Here is a 16,546-nt window from a genome sequence, read left to right on the forward strand (position 1 = left end):
AATGGCTTGACTGTTTATTAGGAATACAATAATAACACTTATAAATGCGATCTCGGCCTCCTTTTAAGTTTTATGTTGGCATGACTTTCCTAAATGTGGTTAATTCAGTTCAAGTGAGATGAATTCCTACATTTTAAAGTGCTGTCACCACTTCTGCCTTGTATTTAGTTTTATTTTGTACCTTTTTTGTTCTTTAGCTGAACCAAACCCTTCCGTCACAGGTCAGATTGTATAGAGATCAAAATATTTCTATAGAAAATGATCATTTTACATGATTCACCACCACGTTTAAATGCGTTTGTGACTCCCAAAACTTCGCATTTTGTATGCAGTGTTTGTTACCTTTACTTCTGTTGACAACACACACACACACACCCACCCACACGCACACACATTTGCATTTGCCATTGTGTAGCTCCCATCATCTCTCTGTCTGAAGCTGACTGAAGTGTGACTAAACACATTTCCATAAGTCTCATCTCTCCACTGCACATAATCTTCCTCCGTCTCTCTGGCTTTCGCTTCACTTTAGCCTCTTTGTTTGCGAATGTTCAGTATTCATTTGTCTTCAAAAAATATGGAGATCTTCGCACAGTATGGGATCTATCAGACTTTTATGGCAGTGGTCCTCAGAGCTTTAATTGTTTACGATGGTGGAGGAGAGTTTATATGGATCAGGGACCGTTTACATAATGTCTCGTGTGCTCGAATTTTCATAAAATATGCATGTGCGCCATATAGACTCTCACACACACCATGGTGCCTTATAAAGGCAAGGAGAGTGTCTTTGTTAGACTAATACAGCTTTCTTAAAGAGATGGAGCTCGTTTTTACTCATCCTCATGTCATTCCGGAACATAGAAGAAATTAATTTGAAAAACGTTAATAACTGTTCAATTGTTTTGGGAAAAACAACAACTAACATCTGCTCTGGAGAAGAAAGTCTGTGGTTATGTAATGGCTTGAGAGTGAACAAGGGATTGTTGGATGAAAAAAAGAGCTGTGTGTAATTTCAGAGCCACCATAAACTAAACAATCAGATTTCTCTCAAAGTAGTTACTTCTATTAATTTGGCAATTCCTCTTCAATTTAAAAATGCTCTAAAATGACTTCAATAAGTTCTTAAATACCAACTACATCATTAAAATTGTATTTAAATAAACTTTTCCAGTTACTTTGGCTGAAAATGAATTGAATTCCCCAGTAATTTGATTACTTGGCACAATACTTAAAATACCAATAAATATCAATGCATATTAGAAATTAAACTCATTCATTCATTTTCCTTAGCTTGGTCCCTTATTTATCAGCAGTCACCACAGCAAAATGAACCACTAACTGTTCCAGCATATGTTTTACACAGTGAATGCCCTTCCAGCTGCAACCCAGTACTAGGAAACACCCATACACTCTCTCATTCACCATGCACTTATACACTAGGCCATTATTGTTTACCCAATTCACCTACTCCATGTCTTCGGACTTTGGGGGAAACCGGAGCACCCGGAGGAAACCCACGGGGAGAACATGCAAACTCCACACAGAAATGCCAACTGACTCAACCGGGACTTGAACCAGCGACCTTCTTGCTGTGAAGTGACAGTGCTAACCACTGAGGCACTGCTCCGCCTAAATTAAACGTTTTTTTTTTCTTTTTTAAAACTCTATTTTTTTTATTTAAGTCAAACAAAGACTTGTTTCACTTTATTAAAACTAATCTTTTGGAAAAGTTTTAAAATCACTTGTATCATTTGTATTTATCAAAAAAACTAAGTGTTTCATATTTCATACATACCATATTGTCATTAATTTCTTGTTCATTACATTACAAGCAAACGGCAGACAAATGTAGCCCATATAAAAATACAATTGCTTTTCTTCTCTTCATTAAAACAGTATTGCCATGTATATTTTTAGCATTTCTTTTTTTTCCTTACACAAGTTCAAATGTCTTGATCAATTCAACCTTTAGTTAATAACCCAAAAAACATTACTTTTAATTGAATTGTAGTTAATTTATGTAACTTTAATTGGCAGTTCATTATACTATGGCCACCTCTGATAAATAAGGGACTAAGCTGAAGCAAAATGAATGAGTAACTTTAATTAAATTACCTAAAATAAATATTCTCTTTACTTTTTCATCAGACAGGTCATTTAATTACAGTGACTATTTACTTTGTATTTACTTAGAAAATAATATATAGAAATAAATATAACATAAAATGTTCCTGCAGCTATTTTTCATTCGGTTATGACCAACCCAGACAATATATAGTTACAAACTACTGTCAGTAATTTCAATGTCAATATCAATAAAATAAATAAATAAATACAAGTCACTTCAACAGCAATAAGTTACTTTGCTATAGTTTTCAACAATATTTCAGTATGTTGAAGCAGAGATTAAGGTCGCGTAATGCAAATCGAAGCAAAAATAATGAGAAAACATCCATGAATAACTTTCATTGTAATAATAATGTTGAAGCAAAAAAGAAAATGACAAATATAGACACAGAAAAGGAGGCCAATAATGAGAAGGAGGAGGAGAGAGATGACGGGATGGACGAGGAGCAAATCTTCAGTTTGTTCTAATTAGTCTAATCCCACAAGACACACACAACATACATAATATATACAGGAGCTCCAGACGTCTGCTTATAGCCCATCATTTATTTATTCACCAGGAAAAAGTGAAGTTCAATGTAAGAAAGCTCTTGATATAATGATGTTGATGATGGTGACAGTGGTAATGAATGACATGACACTTCATTTTAATGGAGAGTTCGCCCTCATGTGATTCCAAACCATAATGAGTTTCTTTATAGTGTTGAAAGGGTGGCTCAGTGGCGCAGTGGGTAGCACGATCGCCGCACAGCAAGAAGGTCGCTGGTTTGAGCCTTGGCTGGGTCTGTTGGCATTTCTGTGTGGAGTTTGCATGTTCTCTTTGTGTTCATGTGGGTTTCCTCTGGGTGCTCTGGTTTCCCCCACAGTCCCAAGACATGCGGTACAGGTGAATTGGTTTGGCTAAATTGGCCGTAGTGTATGTGTGTGAATAAGAGTGTATGGGTGTTTCCCAGTGATGAGTTGCAGCTGAAAGTGCATCTGCTGCATGAAACATATGCTGGATAATTTGGTGGTTTATTCCGCTGTGGCAACCCCTGATTAATAAAGGGACTAAGCTGAAAAGAAAATGAATGAAAAAATTTATTCTGTTGAACACAGAAGATATTTTGAAGAATGTGAATGTGAAAGAAAATGGAAATCAATGGCTCCCGTTTTAGGAACAATACATATTATGTAAGTCAACATTTTTCAAAATATCTTCTTTTGTGTTCAACAAATAAAAGAAACTCAAACAGGTTTGTGAAAAGTGTGAGTAAATGACGCCAGAATTTGTATTTATTTTTATTTTCCCTATCCCTTTAATGACTCAGGTTTGAACCATGACCCTTTTCTTTTTGAATGTTCTCAATTATTCTACACCAATATGGAGGACAGAAGGATCCTCTTACAAGGCAGCCTGTCACTTAACAGCAGGATTAACCATTAATCTACCTGCAAACAATCCCAAACCCAAGTTTAAAGAGATTAAATAACATCTGTAGTACCTGTCTGTCAAACCCGGATGAAAGGAATGACATGAGAGAAAAGCGGAGAACACTTAAGAGGAGATGAAACATTTATCAAGAGGAAAAAGGACTTTACTCACTTTGGAAGTTGAAGGTTGTATCTGCTTTCTGAGTGGTTTTGAGATACCAAGCGTTTAAGTTTTTATATTACATATGGCAAAAATGAAACGGGGATCAAGTTTTCTAAGCTTAATTTTTCCAACAGATCATAACTGAATAAATACTATATATTTTTAAACTAAAATGTTACTTATAATCATTTAATTTCAAGGTGACAAAATATAAAACCACACAGAATTTTTATTTTTTTTATTACCAATTATTTATTTATTAGCAGTCTTTTTAAATCAATTTTATTTACCTAAAATATATTATTATTATTATTATTATTATTATTATTATTATTTTTTATTTTATTTTTTTTTATCTTAAAAATGTAATTAACAAAAATGTTTAGTTAATAGTAAAAGTCCTCTTTTGTAACACAGGAGCCTATACATAGTTTTAGCTAAAAAACATTACAGAGCATAACTAAATAAATAAAAAACATTTTTAAACCAAAATGACACTTATAATCATTTAATTCCCAGGTGAAAAAATACAAAAACACACAGAAAATGTATTATCTTTTAAAATCAATTTTATTAAAATAAAAAATAAAATCATTAGTATTATTGTTATTATTAAAATTAGCATTATCATCATTATTATTATTATTATAATTTATCTAAATCATTAAAAAATATATATATAAATAAATAAATAAATAAATATATATATATATATATATATATATATATATATATATATATATATATATATATATATATATATATATATATATCAAAAATGTTTAGTTAATAATAAAAGTCCTCTTTTGTAGCACAGTAGCCTATACATAATTTTAGCTGAAAAACATTGCAAACAAATCTGTTCAATGTGCTATGAAGTGTTCCTTACCGATTTTCAGCATTTTTATCACCTTTGTCTTTCCGATGTAATTCTTTTGAACTCCGTTTTGATTGTAAAATCTTCCCACATGTAAACAGCGTTTGTTCTACCTGTTAGCATGAGTTTCAGTCATCATCAAAGGTCGGATGCGGATGTACATATGGTTGTACTCAGTGCACACAAACACAAAACTGACATGTTTATGGAGCGGAGAAATCGACACAGTAACAGAGATCAGAACTGAGGATCCTGGGAAAGGTTAGGGGTCACTGAGAGCTGTCACCCCTCACATTAACACCTTGAGTTGCGAGGAAGACTCTGATCGGACACGGTGGTCCCACTGGGGTCACAGGTAAAAGGAAAAGAAAGACAGAATCAGTCGTCAGATGAGTCAACTGTATAACTGAGACAAGCCTGAGGACAGCTGGTGACGGGACGTCAAGCTAATTTATGCAAGCTGTTTTTCTCAAGGCACCTGTTTAGGAAATGTTTCAATGGTTATTTTGCCATTATCTTGTGTGTCGTCAGAACCCAGCAGGCTGGATGTCAACATGATGTCAGATTAATGTTGTACCTCAACATCGAGGGGATGTTGCAGTTTGTTTTAAAATCAAGTTGACATCAGAACCCAACATCAGGCAGACGTCAATGTCCAACATCCAACCTTAAATCAACCAAACGTCTAATGTTATTACAGATTGACGTTATTTGGATGTTACCACTAAGACATCTATCAGACATTGGATTTTGGTTGCCATACCTGACGAATGAATGTCAATATTTAACGTCATTATGACGTTGGTTTAAGATGTTGGCTCGACGTTGGATTTTGGTCATTTTCCGACATAACCTAAAATCAACCAAATATCGTCATTATTGGGCATCAAAATAAAGTTGTCCTTATACGCTGGCTAGATATTGACTTTTGGTCACCTGACTTCACGACCTAAATGTAACCTAATATTAACATCTTATGATGTGAGCCTACTGGGTACTGTCAGGTGAACTCGGCAGTAATTTAAGTACTACTATGTAGGGTTCAAAAACAATAATAAGTAGAATTTAAAAAAAGTAATCCATGCTTTTATTACCACTAGGTTGGACTATTGTAACTCACTTTACTTTGGGATTAGTCAGAAAACCTTATCCTGTTTACAATTAGTTCAAAATGCTGCTGCAAGGCTTTTAACAGGTGCCAAGAAACATGACCACATTACACCAATCTTATGCTCTTTGCACTGGTTGCCGACAATTTTTCTCCTGGTTTTTAAATCTCTAAATGACCTGGCACCTTCTTATCTGTCAGACATGTTGATTGAGCATCAGCCTGGTCAGTCTCTTCGGTCATCCAACCAGAGATTGTTATGTCTCCCTAAATCGAGGCTGAAATGCAGAGATGGTCATGCCTTCGCAGTAGCTGGTCCTAGGTTGTGGAATGCTCTGCCGCTCTGTATTAGATCTGTTTCATCTCTGTCTTTTTAAATCTAGTTTGACAACTTACCTTTTTGATTTGTCATTTTATCAATGAAAATTGTCAGTTTTAGCTATAATTTTATAATTTTCTTTGTTGTGACATGTATTGTGCAGCACATTGGTCAACCTCAGGTTATGTTTAATAGTGCTATATAAATAAAATTGACATTGACATATTATTTATTGAATAAGTACAGTATTTTTTCATGAGGGTGGCCTGGAATGTTGCCAATGATACTACCCTAAATATTTTAGTCAAAAAGTCTAGAAACAACCCTGTGTATTGTAAAGCACTTCAGTAAACTTGCATGTACAGCAATTAACACACAAACACAAAGTTATGAATGAGAAATGGAATAGCATTACTGATAAAACGTATACAGTGAGTGTAGTGAAATATTATTACTTTTCCAAATACGTTTTATTAAGAAAGCTGGGAATTGTAACTTAAAATATATAAAAAAATAATATGAAGACTTCATTTGTTTGTTGTTGGTGCTTAACTATCTTGTTTTGTTTTTTCTTTTAATTGTGTTTCAAGAGCTCACACTTAACTGATGATTGATAATAAAGCTTGTTTGGCATGCTGTCCCGGGAGAGAGCCCTAAGCTTATAAGATCCTCGAGCCCTGGGCTCCCTCCCGTTGCAGGGCGAGAGGGGAGTTTGAGCTCAGGTTGATCTCGATGACTCCCCCTCTTCCTTAATGTAGCTAAGTGTCAGATATGGATGCTGAGAAGGTGTACTCGGAGCGTGGCGAAAATATTTTGGATTAATTGTTTAGGGTGCTTGTTTTTGAACTGTGGGGGGAAACCGGAGGACCCGGGGAAAACCCACGCGAGCACGGGGAGAACGAGCAAAACTCCGCACAGAAATGTCGCCTGGTTTGGAAAGGAATTAAACCAGGGGCATTCTAGCTGTGAGGCAACAGCGCTAATCACTGGCCACTGTGTCGCCTGTTTGAAAGGAGGGAAAGTAGGGTTGGGTGGGGGGTTTCTTCAAGACGAAGATATTGAGATGAGAAAAGTCTGGTTATTTACAGTGAGTTAAGAATCATCTGATAGGATACTGAGTCATGAGCTAAAGTTGGAACAGCTGTGAACAATCATAAGCATGTGATCCTCTCGAAATTTGTATATAAATAAACTTCACTTTAGATTATTGTTCGGAAAATCCATGTTACAGAATGCATTTCTGTTGGGTTTTTGCACTAGAAACTTAATATTTTCAGGTTTTAGAAGGACTTTTTATAGACATGATGATTTATTTACTGTTTAAATTCTATATTCTCTAATCCTTAAACTGTCAAGAAATTTCATATATGATATTTAGTGATATGTATCTCCCAAAACACAAATGCAAACATATACCCAGGAGTCTTTATTTTGTTGCCTTGACTGAATAAAACATGGTCATTGTGTCTCAATTCACTACTCCATATGCACGCACGCACGCACGCACGCACGCACGCACGCACGCACGCACGCACACACACACACACACACACACACACACACACACACGCACAATGTTGGGTCACATTGGCCCTATTCAGACAGGAAATGACAGAAACATGTTATGATGGGCAAACGGTAAAATATATGTCAATCAATTTGACATGTCTCTGACAGAATGCAAATAAAAGACTCTGTCCTCATACCCCTGTATATGTGTGTGTGTTTGTGTGTGGTGCATTTGTGCCTTTGGTAAAAACTCATCCCAAGCTGAGTCAGTGTTTGTAATTGTGTTTGTGTTTAAATTGATATTGAGCGAACTGTTCTCTCGCCGAGGCTCAAACAACAATATGCTCAGCTTTCAGTATCTGACCTCATCACAAGACAAAAAAGAATGATAAAGCTATTGAGGTGAGCGGAGAGAGAGACAGAACAGAAAGGTTAATGATAAAAAACACACTGGGACTGAAAGAAGCTGAGCAGTGCAAAAAAAGAAAGAAAAAAAAAAGCAACGGACAACCGCTGGAAAATAAGTGAACATGGAGCAGTAAATTGAACAGAAAATGCTCAATCTTCCCCTCGTCCTGTCTCTGGGTATTGATCTTTTTCTTTTGACTGATGAAGTCAAGCAGAGATGATAAACAGATGCTGATGGTTTTCTCTGTTAGCACAGCTCTGACACACTGCGATGCTAACACGCTTCACACAGCAGAATAAAAGCTCTGGCGGAGCGTTTGATGCAGTGGAATGCAAACAGATGCAGTTTTAGGGGTGTGCAGAGAGTCAGATCATCCTGAAAGCAAGCAGGAATTCTGGGAATCTGATTCCTGACAACTCGAAAAGACCCTTATTGTCAAAGACAAGGCATCAATATTAGTTTGCACCAAATGAAAATATATATTTTTAGTCAGATTTGTGAAATAATGGATATTTATGACGCTGTATTTGTTGAATTAAGAGATTCAAGCAAAACTGAATGCACTTGCATGGCACTTGAACTGCCTAATCTCACAAGGAAACATATTTTACGTATTTTTAGAAAAATGGCTAATTGTTCAAATGTAATCAATTTAATTTGTATGAATATGTACGGTTTTTAAAAGGAGTCAAATCATCAAATCCCACCCATAAACTGACGGGCATGAGTAATCTACTTAAAGGTATTCTTAAATTAAAGTATACTTAAAAAATACTTTTAAATATTCATACGAATTAGTCACTTAATGAAAAATTACAAATTGGCAAATGTATTGTCATGACTTCATCTTCAAGATCACCCAAAGTATACTTTTTTATATACCATGCAATATGTGAATGCAGACAAATTCTTACCAAATTCTAGTCCAAAGAAATTGTCTTGTATTTGAGTTTTGCACGCTGAACGCATAGCCTTTTAAAGTTTACTGAATTAGAAATTTCATGCAAAGAGTAACATGAAACTTCTACTAAAAAGCTTCATACTTGTCAAGGGTTTGCGCTATTTCTAAAACTCAGATGTTGTCAATTGGATCGTCTGATATTCTACATTAGTTAACTCTTCTAGTTACATTTTAATCACAAAATAAATGTAACTGTAATTCAGTACAGTTACTGAGAAAAGATAACGGAAATAAAATTTGTTACTTATGAAAATGTTAATGAATACAAAATGGGTTACATATTTATTTATTTCTTCTGTAAAAGGATGTTTAATAAAAAATACATTTCTTTCTTTAGTTGTTTTTAAGATTTAATTAATTTTCTTTCGAAATCGCATTGAATGCTATAAAATTTGCAGTGTTTTAGGAGTTTAGGACACAGAATAGGATGCATGCTTATTTAATAATAAGATTCAAATTTATTATGTCTAATTATTCTGGAAATTAGCGAGAACTTTATTATTCCACTGTTAGAGACATATAGAGAGGAGCTATCAGCCCAATTGGCTAAAATTTTAAATGGCAAACATATATTTAAAAATGAAGACACATTATAACAAAGTTAATATACATGGGAAGGAGGAGTCAGGAATTGTTGTTGGGATTTCCACTGCTTCAACATTTCCAAAACAAAGAGAGAAAAATAAACTTTGCTCTCAGTACGTTGTTTTACTCAAATTTCTGTCCTGCATCAAAACATGAGGGCAGGTGTGTTTAGAACTGATGACTGAGTTCAAACTGGACTAACCAGTCATTTGTCCAATATTTTCCAGACAAAACGAATATGCCAGACATATTTTGGGAGAATCTTTTTTCATAATACACTGTAAAAATATCAGTAAATGATCAGTTTTCAGTATGATTCATGTTTTTTTATGCTTTTGAAATGCATAAGGTGACCTTGATATTTACCTTTACAAACTTACCTTTATTGTTAAGTTTGAAAAAGTGACTTTTACTGACATTTTTAAGTTTGAAGTGATATATTGCTTGTGTTGGTGTTGTAAACAGTACAAAAACTGGTAATAAACTGCCAGTATCATTTCTGTTAATTTACAGACTTAATTCGGTAATATTTTATAATTACACACTGTGAATCATCTATTAAGCATTATTAGGCATATACCAATAGTTAATTTGTAAGTTAATTATTGCTTTATTAACTCAACTTCATCGAGTTTTGTGACCTAACCTAAAGGGAGGACTTTTTATTCTTTATAAATCCTTAATAAACAACAATTAAAGGCTCTCTGTCAAATGAACAAAACATCTTTGCAATCTTATCTAAAAAGTAAAATAACTTTAAAGTTTAAGCATTGTCGATTAACAGGAGTGTTAAATTTTTAACATCAAATTGGATAAAACAACAACAATATAATAATGGAACAATATATTATGATACAACCTTTCAATGTTATTTAGTGATGTTTAAACTGCACAGTCATTTTGTTTTAGTTAAGATTGCAAAGATTTATTTTTTCTATTGACACAGTTTCATTTGTGGATCTTCAAATGAACATAAATGAATAAATTCATTTATTTTCTTTTAGTCTGGTTTAGAGGTAGCAAAATTGCCTTACAGCAAGAAGGTTGCTGGTTCGAGCCTTGGCTGGGTCAGTTGGCGTTTCTGTGTGGAGTTTGCATGTTCTCCCCGTGTTTGCATGGGTTTCCTTCAGGTGCTCTGGTTTCAAAGACATGTGGTATAGGTGAATTGGGTAAGCTAAATTTGCCATATATAGTGTATGTGTGTGTTTCCCAGTGATGGGTTGCTGCTGGAAGGGCATTCGCTGCGTAAAACATGCTGGATAAGTTGGCGATTCATTCCACTGTGGCGACCTCAGATTAATAAATTGACTTAGCCAGAAATAAAGTGAATGAATGAATGTCCTGTTTAGAATGAGCCTTTAATTGTCATTTATAAAGGATTTATAAAACATAAATAAAAATATGGAACCCATTAATTTTTTAGAATGTATCATCTTAACAAGCTTCTTATGTATTTTCACTAAGATGACTCTTATGAAAATTAACTATGCTCTTACCACAAATAAAAATAAAGAAATAAATTGCATGGTAAAAAAATCAAAAGGGCTGATAAAAAAGCATGGTAACCACATATTGTGGTTACTGTGTGATTGCTATAATAATTGCAATTTATCAATTGCATTCACAGTAAAACTGTGGCTAATAGTATAGTAGAAATAGTAATCAGTTCGCCAAAAAAACAACAACCAAGGTTAATTTTCTTTAGAGGTTTTTAACAGCTTTATTCATTTCAGTCTGGATGAGAAATGTTTGGACTGGGCTTGAGACTAATGTAAATGGAGACTGTTTCAAATGTAAACGCTGTTCTCATATCTATCTGGACTAATGCAGTGGCTTTGTAGCGAACATGTGTCAAGCACCTGTGTTTGCAAAAGATATCCAACGAAGTAGACTTTGAAAGGCTTCGTGTTCAGCTAGCTTTCACTTCAAAACTGGAATATACTTTGGGCTTTACTTATCTTTAAGGGATTCTGGAAGAAGTAATGAAGGAAGAAGAAAGGATGAGAGTTCACTTTCTTTTGATTCTGGACAGTTTTGTTGTTGGATGCTGTTGACGCGGAAGCTGCGTCAGTTTTAATGATGATGAAAAGAACCTTTCTTCTTCAGACCGTGAGCTGCTGAGCATGCCAGCAATTTTACACACATAAACAGGGTTCATAGCTGAGTTCATAGTTGTGTGTGCACGAGCACTTAGGTGTGTGTATTTGCAAGTGAGATGCTTCTAAATCAGAATGAACAGAGCCATATTTATACATGTACATCAGAATTTCAAAACCGGACAGAAAGTAGATATTACTTTGCCTATTGAAACTTCATACTATTTTGAGAGGATCAAAGAGAAGAGAAGCCAGTTCATTAAAATTGATAAGTTATAATGGAGTCTTTTCACATGTGCAGGTTTCTCAATAGCAGAAGTCATCATAGTTGGGCAAACTTGGATCGCAGTGAATGGGAGAGAACAACAAAATAGTTTTTACAATTATATTTGCTGAAATAATCAAAGAAAAAAAACTCCATAATGGTGCTATTTAGACTTTCAGAAAAAGGGAAAAATATAGTTTGAGATAGCGAGTAGAGAGAACAATGTCAAATGTTCTGTCCTGCCAGCCTGATCCATGGAGAAATGTAACTGTTTTACGTTTTGTCAGTTTAGTAGCTAATTCGTAAGAATTTCTAAGAGTTCAGTCGTATGAAAATGTACAACTGTAGAAAGGAGGTGTGGCACCCAACCCCGCCCCTAAAACCATTCGTCATTGGGGACAAGCAAATCATACTAAAATGTATGAATGAGATTGTATGAATTAGCCACCAAATCGAAAAGTTATGAATCCTGCCTATACATTCTGCATTTCAAATGCCTTGAACAAGCAATAATTATTTTTTCGTAATTTGATGCAAAGACAAAATAATACATACATAAATGCAAATAAATGTTCATACATTTAAAAAATACCTAAATATTAAAAACTTTTAAGATGCAGATGACTGTTAAATGAGACATTCTTGTGAAAAGGGTCCATTTGTGACTAACTACATGAATTAATGAACAAAGAACTGATAATTCTAGTTGCTTTATGAAATTATGATAGAACTCCAGTAGAGTAAAATCCACAGTAATCATGCTTAAATATTGATTTAAAAAATGCTGGGTTCGACACAATATATATGTGTTGGGACAACACGAAGGAATTCATTCATTCATTCATTTTCATTTCGGCTTAGTCCCTTTATTAATCCGGGGTCGCCACAGCAGAATGAACCACCAACTTATCCAGCACGTATTTACGCAACGGATGCCCTTCCAGCTGCAACCCATCACTGGGAAAACGAAGGAATTAAGTTAACCTATTAGTTTTTACAAATTTAAGTTGATTGAACTAAAACATGTTAAGTTGTTAAAAAAACAATTGTGTTGTTTCAGCTTGTTTCAAATAAATCGTTTTTTTTAGTGTGTTAATTATAATACTTTTTGGGTGAACTTGTTACACTGAATATAGTTCATCCACCAAAACACCAGACATGTGGCATGCACAATATGTAAAAACAGACAAAAATAATTCAATAATTAAGTGTGCTAGCTCAGTTTGCTTTCTCAGATTTGATGAAGTTCTGAAGCCAGAAATTCATCTAATGAAAGGTATATCAAGCTGAAATAATTCATAAAAAACAAACACCATTGGTCCTTGCATGTCTACTTACCAAATTTAATGGGCAAAAGATAAAAGATACAGTTGAAAAATATAAGAAAGCGCTTTTTAAGAGTTATTGTAATTGTAGGGAATAAAAAGTTATTTTTATCTATGTCAAATTAGACCGCTTAAATTGTAACTGCGTAATCCTCCCTCCATTTACAGTAAGTACAGTAAATAAAGTACAATTACTCAAGAATGTTACGCCACTGCAAGGATTCATTTCCAACTTGCCCTGAGAGAGTTCAAAGTTAAAAATAAAAATAAAAGAAATAAATCTGTGAGTATTGCAGGTTTTTCTACACATTTCAACAACCAAAACTACATCATCAGATTGTATTCCTAAATAATCCATCGACTGCATCAAACCAGCCCCCTCCAGGTCTAAATGTGAAACCACAGCACAACACATTTATCAATAGCATACAGGCCTCAGGATTAGGAAACTGATTTTGCAAGTGAGTAAACCCCAAAGAAGGGAAGTTTTGTCAATTTGCAAATGAAGTAAATGGAGTTAGAGGACATGTGATCGATTGCAGCACTGTTCTATGAGCGTATATACAAAATCATTCAGAAAAACAGAACTCATTTTGGCTGAGTTTAACTTTGGAAAGACCCTGCAGCTGCAAGCTTGGATTAGTATCCACTTTTTTTTGCATGTCACGTCACTACTGTGTTTCTTTTAGTTTTGTGGAACTTCCATTCAAAAGAACTGCAACAAATCATGTTAAATTATTAGGTTGTGCTGCAAATGATATCTGTAGTCAAATTTTATGACACTAGTTTGTTCGAATTTTCATTATTAACTACTGCAGGGGTGCCCAAACTCAGTCCTGGAGTGTCAGTGTCATACAAAGTTTCCAACCCCAATCAGATACACCTGGGCTAGCTAATCAAGCTCTTACTAGTGCTGCGTCCCAATTCACATGCTTACACTACGCCCTAAAAGTCGGTACTTTTTTTTGTAAAGGAAAAGTCCACACTTTTGAGTGTGTAACTGCAGAGTATATGCAAGCTTTGGGACATACTACTTCCTCGTTAACAGATCGTTGTGTTGCTGAGCCCTGTCAATCATCCACATATCATTCACATTTCTGTCATATTTAATTTCCTACCTTATTGGAGAAGCAGCAGCAGGTTAATCTCCTATTCAGTCTTTCATACAGAGAAATCTCCTCCGGTTTTTTGATAATTCTGCATTCAGATGTTAATGTCCGAACACGTCTTTATACAAGTTCAGTATTGTTGTTGCAGATGAAATATATCACAGACAATGCGATTTAAATAGGTTACTTGGCTAGATATTAATAACAGTCATACAAACATCTTAACCGAAGCCTCGCTACTTGACGGTTGGTCTCGCGCATCCATCATGTTTGTAGTTTATTTACACCTGCATTTGTAGTTCTAATCGAATTTACGTCCAACACGCAATCAGCGGTTAGAGTGTGGACGGTTCTACACTCAAAATTGTTACCGGAAACAGTAAAAATCATTTGGAAACCTTGACATACTCTATTCAACATACTACAATTTGGGACATACTAATTCTATTATCAAATACTATTTAGGACGGATAGTATGCAAATTGGGATGAATCAATGGCTTTCTAGGAACATCCTTGCAGGTGTGTTTAGGTAAGTTGGAGCTAAAATCTGACTGAGGACTGAGTTTGGACACCCCTGAACTAGTGGCTTATTACCTGCCTAATATTAAGGTATTGACTGTTTATTAGTACTTAAAAAGTATAATCTTATTCTTCATCCCTAATACCTAATATCTAAACCTAAATACTAACTTAAAAAGAAGCAAATTAGCAGTTTATTGAGGCAAAAGTGACCCAAATTTCATGAAAATAATTATCATGATTATTATCACAAGCTTATTTGTATCCAAAAATCACTTACAAAGTTCATTGTTTTGTTATTCGAGATTATTTTTACTTGGTATTCCTTATAGTACAGTAATAACAAGTCTATAATGTTGCAGTCTTGCAGAAACACTTCTCCTGAGTTTTTCGGGGGGTTATTCATACACTGTAAAAATACTGGGTTCCTCACAATCAATTTGTGTTAGGAAAACATGAAGGAATTAAGTTAATATATCATTTTTACAACATGAAACAATTAAGTTGTGTCACAAAAAAGCTCAAGAATTGTGTTATTTCAGCTCATTTTAATGCTTGAACAGTGTAATGTAGTGTAATCTGAGTGAAAATATTTGATTAATTCTAATAAGCATTTTGACATTTGATTGATTGAATTGTGAGAAAGAATAATGCCATGTCGTTGTACCCACATTTTAACAACTCTTTTTTAAAACAAAAACACAGAAGTTACTCACATGATTTATGTAAAGCATCATGAGATATTAAAAAGGTGTTTACTGTAGGAACCTATGTAGTGAAGTTTTAAAGTGATGGGAAACAAAATGGCTGATCCAAAGCAACATTAAATTAAAGAGTGTTGAAAAGGCTATCTGGGCGATGCAGTGACGGAGTAAAAAGTGCTGTAGCCTCACAGCAAGAAGGTCACTGGTTCGAGCCTCGGCTGGGTCAGTTGGCATTTCTGTCTGGAGTTTGCATGTTCTCCCTGCGTTCACGTGCTCCGGTTTCCCCCACAATCCAAAGACATGCGGTACAGGTGAATTGGGTAGGCTGAATTGTCCGCAGTGTATGTGTGTGAATGAGTGTGTATGGATGTTTCCCAGAGATCCCCTGCGTTAAAACATGTGCTGGATAAGTTAGCGGTTCATTCCGCTGTGGAAACGCCGGATTAATAAAGGGACTAAGCCGAAAATAAAATAAATGAATGAATGAAAAGGCTATCTGTCTCTATTAAGCAAATAAATATAAAATGACTCAATGATCAGTCATTGGGATCACCAACAGCAATATAAAAACGCCAGCCTATTCTGTCAGTATCATCTCAACAAAGGCCTCATCAGATAAAGCCGAAGTCGCTTCATGTCTGAACATCAACCCCTCCAGAATCTCAATGGAATCAATAATCACATTTTCATAATCCATAATACAGTGTTTCCCCACCGATCCCAGATCTCATCAGTATCTCATTATAACGTCTCTATTGTCTCGTTGGAGAGTCGAGCGGCGTCTCGCTTGTGCCATCTCTGCTGAATATATCAGACGTTCCCTGACGGCTCCAAGAGTGTTTCCTGCATGTGGAGAAGCGTGTTATTCAGTTGAGCAGTGTCATTCTTTAAACCAATTACTCTAGACGCTCAACGACACGCAGATGAAGTGAGCCAACCATCAAGAGGGCCGAAAGAGGAAAGGGGGATTGAGAGAGAAGCCGTAACTACAGATTTAAAGAGAGATTATAGAAACAGAGAGAAAGAGCTGAAGGGAAAGACTCTATAGATACACT

Source organism: Danio aesculapii, chromosome 9 (assembly GCF_903798145.1).
Source record: "Danio aesculapii chromosome 9, fDanAes4.1, whole genome shotgun sequence".
Classification (NCBI taxonomy): domain Eukaryota; kingdom Metazoa; phylum Chordata; class Actinopteri; order Cypriniformes; family Danionidae; genus Danio; species Danio aesculapii.